This window comes from Xiphophorus hellerii, chromosome 19 (assembly GCF_003331165.1).
Source record: "Xiphophorus hellerii strain 12219 chromosome 19, Xiphophorus_hellerii-4.1, whole genome shotgun sequence".
NCBI classification, from domain to species: Eukaryota; Metazoa; Chordata; class Actinopteri; order Cyprinodontiformes; family Poeciliidae; genus Xiphophorus; species Xiphophorus hellerii.
Genome location: NC_045690.1, coordinates 8,910,643 through 8,918,373, shown reverse-complemented (window position 1 = coordinate 8,918,373; position 7,731 = coordinate 8,910,643). Strand labels below are relative to the sequence as shown.

Below are 7,731 nucleotides of genomic sequence, written 5' to 3'. Positions count from 1 at the left end.
TGATAACATAAAGTCTTGAGTTACTTTTTCTTATTAGCATTCTGTAAATTCAAACAACTGGTACAAAAAAGACACTCACCATCTAGAGCAGCGGTCCCCAACCTTTTTAGTCGCGCGGACCGGTCAGCCCTTCGCAATTTTGCTGCGGACGAGGGGGTGAGGGGTGGGGGGGGGCGATGGTGCGTCGTAAGTATCGAGTCCGATGCTGTTGTTACTCATTCTGCTGCAAGTTGGCTCAATTTTGACGCGCAAGACGTAACCGGTAAAAGTGAGCGGTTTAGGATTTTCAAAATAAAAGATCCGGAAGTAGTTCATTATTTCTTGTTCGGACCGGTACCGGCCCGGTGGTTGGGGACCACTGATCTAGAGGGTGACCTCCTGCTTGATAGGCAGCATTTGTTCCCAAAGAGTTTTAACCAGGGCTGCAAAGTGGTGCAGTTGCCACAAGAAGGTCCTGGGTTCGATTCCCGGCCGGGGTCTTTCTGCATGGAGTTTACATGTTCTCTCTGTGCATGCATGGGTTCTCTCCGGGTACTCCGGCTTCCTCCCACAGTCCAAAAACATGACTATTAGGTTAATTGGTCTATCTAAATTCTGTGTGTGTGAATGGTTGTTTGTCCTGTATGTCTTTGTGTTGCAACAGACTGGCGACCTGTCCAGGGTGTACCCCGCCTCCCGCCTGAAACGTAGCTGGAGATAGGCACCAGCAACCCTCCCGACCCCATTAGGGACAAGGGTGAACAGAAAATGGATGGATGGATGGAGTTTTAACCATAACTGGTAGTTGTGCAATCATGAGTCTAACCAACCCAACCTAATTCCAAAAAAAGGTTGAATGACAGCCTATTTTGACACATTGCACAGTCCAGGTTAAACACAGTGAATATCCTGGGAACTGTCATTGAGACAGTGAATTATTATAACTTCTTGGCTCTTCACTTACACAATAAGGCTGATGATGCTTTTTAAAGAAAGGGTCAGAGGAAACTCATCAAAATGGCCAGCTCTGTCCTAGGATGCCCCATTGACCCAGTGCAGGCGGTGGAAGACAGTAGAACTGTAGCAAAATTTATTTCACTCTTGGACATTGTCATCCACTCCATGCATTAAGCTGATGTAGAACTGGAGAGCTCTTTCAACTACAGACTTCTGCATCATGAGTGCACAAAGAAGCTTTAGCACAGATCCTTCCTCCCAGCAGCTGACTTTTTACCATCATTGCTCCAACAAACACAGTAAATGTTTACATCCCTGTCATCTGCAGGTTTATTTTACTGCACAGTCTCTTTTCTAAGCTTCTTACAAGGAACTGAAACATTCCTATCTGCTTATACCAGCGACCAGTGCTTATTTGTGTGAGTAATATTTGACTAGCATTCTTGGTCCCTCATATATCAAGAATATAGATTAAAGCATTGTGAAACAAGAATGTCTTCACCCTCAACAGGTTAAATATACGCACTGTCAACTTAATTATTTAAAAATATGGGAAGACAATATGGAGAAGTGGATTCCAATTACACATGTCAGCATGTTATGCTACTATTTCTATGGACAGAGAAGCTGTTGACAATCTAAAAGATTTTGAGGTACACCGAAATTTAATTGTCATGTTGTGTTTGTGGGGCAACCCAAATGCAAAAGGCAGAGGCAGCTTGTAAGTGGAGAGGTTTTAATGAAAAACTTGCAAAAATCCCCAGAGATCACAAGGAGCCAGAGCTGAACAAAAATCATGAATCCAAAGGAAAAATCAGCAAGGAAACATGAGGAGAACAAGGGGTAGAGCAAGGAAGTAACAGGATTAGACTAACTAGCAAAGTGCCTAACTAGGAACTAGCAAAGAGTGTGAGGAGAAGAAGTCTTTAAGTACTGGGAGAGCGAATGTGGAACAATGGACCTGGGCTGATTGGCTAACTAATTGGAGGTGTGAGGAGAGAGGGAGAGAAAGTTGCACAAAATGTGAGGGAGAGTACACAAGGCTCTAGGAAATGAATCTTACACTAAAGAATAACTAGACCTAAGAAACATAATTAAACTAGAGAAACAAGGAATAATAATTAGACATAAGAAATAAACATAACAAACTAGAAACACAAAGAAAGGACTGAACCAAAGTAAAACAGAAAAATGACTGATTTAATCAAAGAAAAGCAACTAATGAACACTGAAAGTAATAAAACCCAAAAACAATTCAAAGAACCCAAGATCCTGACAGTTAAGGCCTATTCAAAGCCTTGTCACTACACGTCACTGGGCCTGAATTGTAGGGTTATCTTCAGCAGAATAAAAATGAACTGGCCGCTCCTGTGTTGTGGGGCAAGGATGATTCCACAACACACCCAGATGCAACACAGTAAAGGTAGAAATATATTTTATTTCTGTGTTCATCTAGCATGTACTACAGATCAGAATCTGCTGAGAGCTCATTAATTATGTATTTGAGTTGGTCAATCAGGAATAGAAAACCTGCGATATTATGCATCAATGAATTACCGCTCATATAAGGACTTAAGTCTACTTGTTGTTTCTGATAGATTTAGCTGAACTGTGCATCATTTCCATAAAAACAAATAAGAAAACACTTTGCTGCAACTTGTGTCGTCTTATCAGATATGTCCACAACCAATCTTAACACAACAAGCCAGGACAGGTGAATATGTGGTAACATTTCATACCGAATAGGAAAGTTTCCACATTTGGAGAACCTGTCTCTCTTCAATGATACATAATCATGATTGAATCAGAGGAACAAAAGAAAATCTCCCAACACATTCCTGCCTAATCAAAGCATAGGAATCAATAAATAGCAAGCTGACACTCCTCCAATTTATTCACACCTTTCTAGATGAGATATGAGTTTTTCTCTCCATTCACTGAACAAGTGCTTAACTAAAACTGAAAGCTATTGTCAGAAGCAGAAAGTAGGGCAGGTGTGCTCCCAGGTTATGTCATTGTATTGCTCATACTTTGTAAAAATGCTTTTCTCAAGTTCAGGGAGGGGTTCTTCAACTTTATATAATACACTAATAAATATTTTCTTAAACTTGGAAACACAGATGAAATAATTGTGGCAGTTTTTTTTTTTTTTTTTCCCCAATAGTGTTTGGTTGTGAGAACTAACATGCTGCATGGGGAGGCAAGCTAAAAGAACTGTAGAATAATGACTTCACATGTGTTTTCTCAAAGTAAAGACTTAGTCAAGCTCGGCTGTGCTCGACTGTTTATTGTTGCCTGCTTGTTTATTGTCATGCAGAAAGCAGAGGAGGTATTAAAGGCAGATTTCGCCCTTATTTTAAAATGTGTTGTCGAAGATTAGAGCTCTCGCCAAACGCTGTGGAAACACTTAATTGATTTCCTTTGGACTGTTTACCTCTACTGTAGCCCTCCTGGAGACTCGCACGCGCGCGCGCGTACAGAGTACATCCCTGGCCCCATTTACGCCAACACAGGCCTGCCAAGAGCCTCATTAGTATTCACAGCAGTGGCATTTGCCAGCCCGAGCGTTGCTGTGGTGATGCTGCCCACACAAGTGATGATAAATGGTGCTTTCAGCTTCTCTGCCTTCCATAGAGCAGAGCAGGGAGCTGAGGAGTTGCTGGCTGGGACCCAGCTCTAGCTCCGACTATAGCAAGGCCTCATCCCCAACGCTCGGCAACCGATGCATGACAACACGAGCTCAGGGCTGCTTTAAGGCTTTGGGTGCTGGGGAGTGGTGGGTAAGAGGGACTGGGTGCCTTGTGGGTTGTGCAGATCTGTTTTTTTTGTTGTTGTTGTTTTTTCAGTGGGAATGTGTATGTGTGTATCTGCATGTGTGTCTGCTGGGAAAGGATGAGGAGGGGTGCATGTTAGGAAGAAGTGTGTGCTTGAACTTGTCATTGTTGGCTGAAAAAGTGATGTCAGCTTCAGTGTTTCTCGAGTGTGTTTTGTTTCTGCCTGTTTTCACTTCTGTGATAATCTGATGTCAACTCAGTGGCATAAAACTTGTGACTTAAAAATGCTAAAAAAAAAAAGATAATCTTGTTGACTCCTGGGACACTTCTCGGATTATTGTGGAAGAAATAATTACACTGAATTAAAGTTTGAATACAGTTAAACTATTCGGGAAAAAACACCAACTTTAATTTTTCTTTGAAACGAAGTATGTCAATAAACAGCAACGACAAACACACCTAAATATTTATTTTAAAAAGCATTTCATATTCACTTTTTTAAATTGAAAAATAATTTTAAAATGCTACGGATTATTCTTAGAAAAAAAATAGTTTTTAAAACATTATTTCAATCGACCTTTCTCTTCCTATACACTTGAACAAATTAATTTTGTTAATTAAAAAAAATAATCCAATCAATGACTCATTCTGTCCGTTAAACATTTTTGAAGCCACTGCAGCCAACAACTCCCACTCATCCTCCCCCACACACTGTTTCTTTTACCGCAGGTTTCACTGTGAAGGCTGTTTGAGCCTTAAATCTGCACGGACCGAGGAAGGGTTAAGGTATCCGACTACACTTGCTTCCACAACTCCCCCACCCCTGAGAGCCCTGCATTCAGATGTGGTAGCAATGAAGACGAGAAGCCAGAGCAGAAATCCCCCTGATCCTTGTTAAACACTGGAAGACCGTGTTATTCCCACATTACGGTGCAGCGGTACATAGAGCATTAGTGCCAGGCTGATTTGAAATCATATGGTGTCTTACTGAAAAGAGTGTCAATGAAGGTGGATGGTGTCTTCACTTTACTGTCTGAGTGCTAAATAAAGGTCTACACAAAGCATGTTTGATAAATGTATTTTATCTATTGATCCGTTTTTGACTTTTATGAATTCTTGAAAGTATTTTGCTAATGTTTTTTTGCACAGAAGCCTATTCATGATCAGATTTTGTGGTGGTATTTCAACAGAAATATTTAATTCTTTGTTGGACAAAAATGTCACAACAACATTGTGTCAATAATGCAATTATTAATATTTTTGTCAGTCAAGGCTTCAAAATGAAATCAATAGCAACTTTTAAAAGGAATAAACACAACATTTTTTCACTTCAACTTTTATAATGCAATGTTTTTTACACCAAACTTTTAGCAATATTTTGCTCTTCATTTACTTTTCTCCTGTCGGTGAAGTTGACTTCTAATAGTGAGGATGTCTGATAAAATTACACTTTTTCTTCCACCCTCCTTTACTGAACTTGGTGATGACCGCCCCCTTCAAAAGATGGCCTGACTCTTCCAGAATCAAGCCTGATTACCCATCTCTAGGACACTAAGACGTGCCCAACTTCAAAAGAAGCAGAGACAATCACGGGTGGGGTGGTGTATTGTGGTGAAGAGGTGAGAGAGCCGCGTCGGCTCGGGCCAGACTGAACTGTCTCAGCCAGGGGGCCGGGGCTATTAAAAGATAAATGTATTTCTCTGTTGCATTATTCATGATGTGAGGGGAGCTTAGTATAGCAGTGACTCCCTTCTCTGCCTCATCAGGGCAGAGGCCCCCCTAGTGCACCCGCTGCACCTACACCCTTATGCAAGAGAGGGTGGGTGCAGAGGGGGTGATAGGGGCAGCAGCTGTAGAACAGAGAGGATGAGATAGAAAGATAATGCAACAGCATGTATGCCCACGCACGCATATTAAATATATCTTTGCATGTAAACCTAAATAAACCTGAATGAAGACAACTGCAGTCAATAATTAATTTGTATGTCTACACTTTGCACATTTGCTGTAAAATTTTTTACAAGTGTTTTTGTTCCTCCATTTTCATGGTAATCTTATGCACACACACAAACCTGGAAGGAGCATCAGACTCTGGTGCTGAACAACCTCTCAGCCGCTCATTAAGTAAAGCATTTGTGCAAATACTTTGGAGACATATTGGCCTTCTATATTAGAGTGAATGGCAAAGTGAGCTATTGTCCAGCTCATCTCTGATCTGCAGGAAAAGCCTGACCCTGATGTCATTCGTTTGGAGATGAGTCTCTGCTGAGGAAAGCCAAACAAATAGAGGAGAGTGCCAAATATTAGGATCAACACATAGATCTTGGGCATAAGATGAAATTTAATATATGAATTAATCAGCAGATTTTATTTACAAATTTCTTTCAATACAGTCAAATGTAATGCGCATCACTCCATGCTAAATACAATCACTCCAAAAAAGGTCAAACTAAGTCATTAAAGTAATGCATTAACCTGTAGAATAAAAAAATATATGAAATGTGGACCTGTGGATATGCAGTCATGAGGAGGAAACACCAGCAGCATAAATAATCAATATATAAATATAATAATTCCAAAACACATAAAAAGAACATTTTACCCCTTTAAGACTAAAACAAATAAAAACCTCTGAACACAGAATAGTCCATTTGATGCACTTAAACCAAAATTTTTATTTGAATTTACAAAAAGATGTACCCAACAGGTTTGTTTTAAGTGGGACATTATACCATGTAAGAAATAAATTTAACATCACCTGATGTTTTTTTTTTTTTTTTTTACCTTTTTCATGTCATAATTGATAAATTGGGATGATCTGATTATCTTACTTCAAAAACAAATTGGGTATTCATGCAGCATAATGCATTTTTAAAGAGAATGTTCAAAATACATTTGGAAATAACTTGATGTTTCAGATTTTGGGTTAACCAAAGGATAACTGGACAAAGCCAACAAATAAAATGGCATTTCATTGATAAAGTCTCACATTGAAAAAATTAATGATGTTATTATGAACCTAATATGCAATAGAACCAGATAGAACCAACAGAACCAGAATTTTATCAACAAGAGGTAAAATTTGGACAAAATCATTAGAAAAAATAGCCTAGTAAAAACATGGTTTTATTACTTACGTAACATGAAATCATGTTATTTTGTTAGATATTATTCCTTACATCATCTTATATTTTTCTGAAATATAAGATTTTCAGTTGTAAAACTGATATCTGTACATTGTAAATGAAAAAGAAATGAAATGAAAAAGAAAATACCTGTTTATATTTTAATCAAATGCTTTCCAAATTGTTTCATAATTACCTATAATTGAGCTCAATTATATCTGTCTATTGCCAGGATCTATTTTCTGTAGTTAAATCCCACTGATAAAGAAAATTTCCCTTTTATTTGCTAAAAACAATTAAAAAGCTCAAATTTAAAACTTTTTAATTGCATATAAATACTTTTACTTCATTGGATGGTGATTTCAAGAAGTACTTTAATTAAGCTTTGATTTTTATCCGCCATTTTAATTACAATGTAATTCCTCTTGTGTCCATCAAAAGGTGCTTTTTCCCTCAGCACAAGTGCTGCCCTTTTCTTATACGTACAAATCGGAGATACATTATGCCGGCATTAAATGCACACTAAAGCTCGGGAGGTCAGGACAATGTCTGTGGCGGAGTGGAGGGTGGTCTGAACACATCGGTACTCATGACTCCATGCTGGGATCATTTGTCTCCAGACAAGAGGGCACAAGGGTGGGAAAAAAAGAGTCTAGGATTGCGGTGAGGTGTGTGTATTGAAATGTTTGTGTGTGTTTTGGTCTGATGAGTGTGTTTTATCTGTTTCTCTGTTCTGTTTATGTGGATCACAATTCTTGCTTTGCAACTTTACGCACACACCGCTTCGAATTAGACACAAGAAACAAAAAAGGGCTTCATATTTGCGCTTGTATGTCAAGGATTACTTGTTCTATTGAATGCAGCCCCCCCTCCCCCCTCTATTATCTGCTTATCAC

General features: G+C 39.1%; 1 long non-coding RNA gene across 1 annotated transcript; it reads left to right on the top strand.

Annotated features, from left to right (window-relative positions):
* The first annotated feature begins 3,584 nt into the window (after nt 1-3,584).
* LOC116708708 (uncharacterized) lies at nt 3,585-5,671 on the top strand. The gene is made up of 2 exons (XR_004336749.1): nt 3,585-3,716; nt 4,440-5,671. It is a non-coding gene; the product is annotated as an uncharacterized LOC116708708 (long non-coding RNA).
* Nucleotides 5,672-7,731: the final 2,060 nt, after the last annotated feature.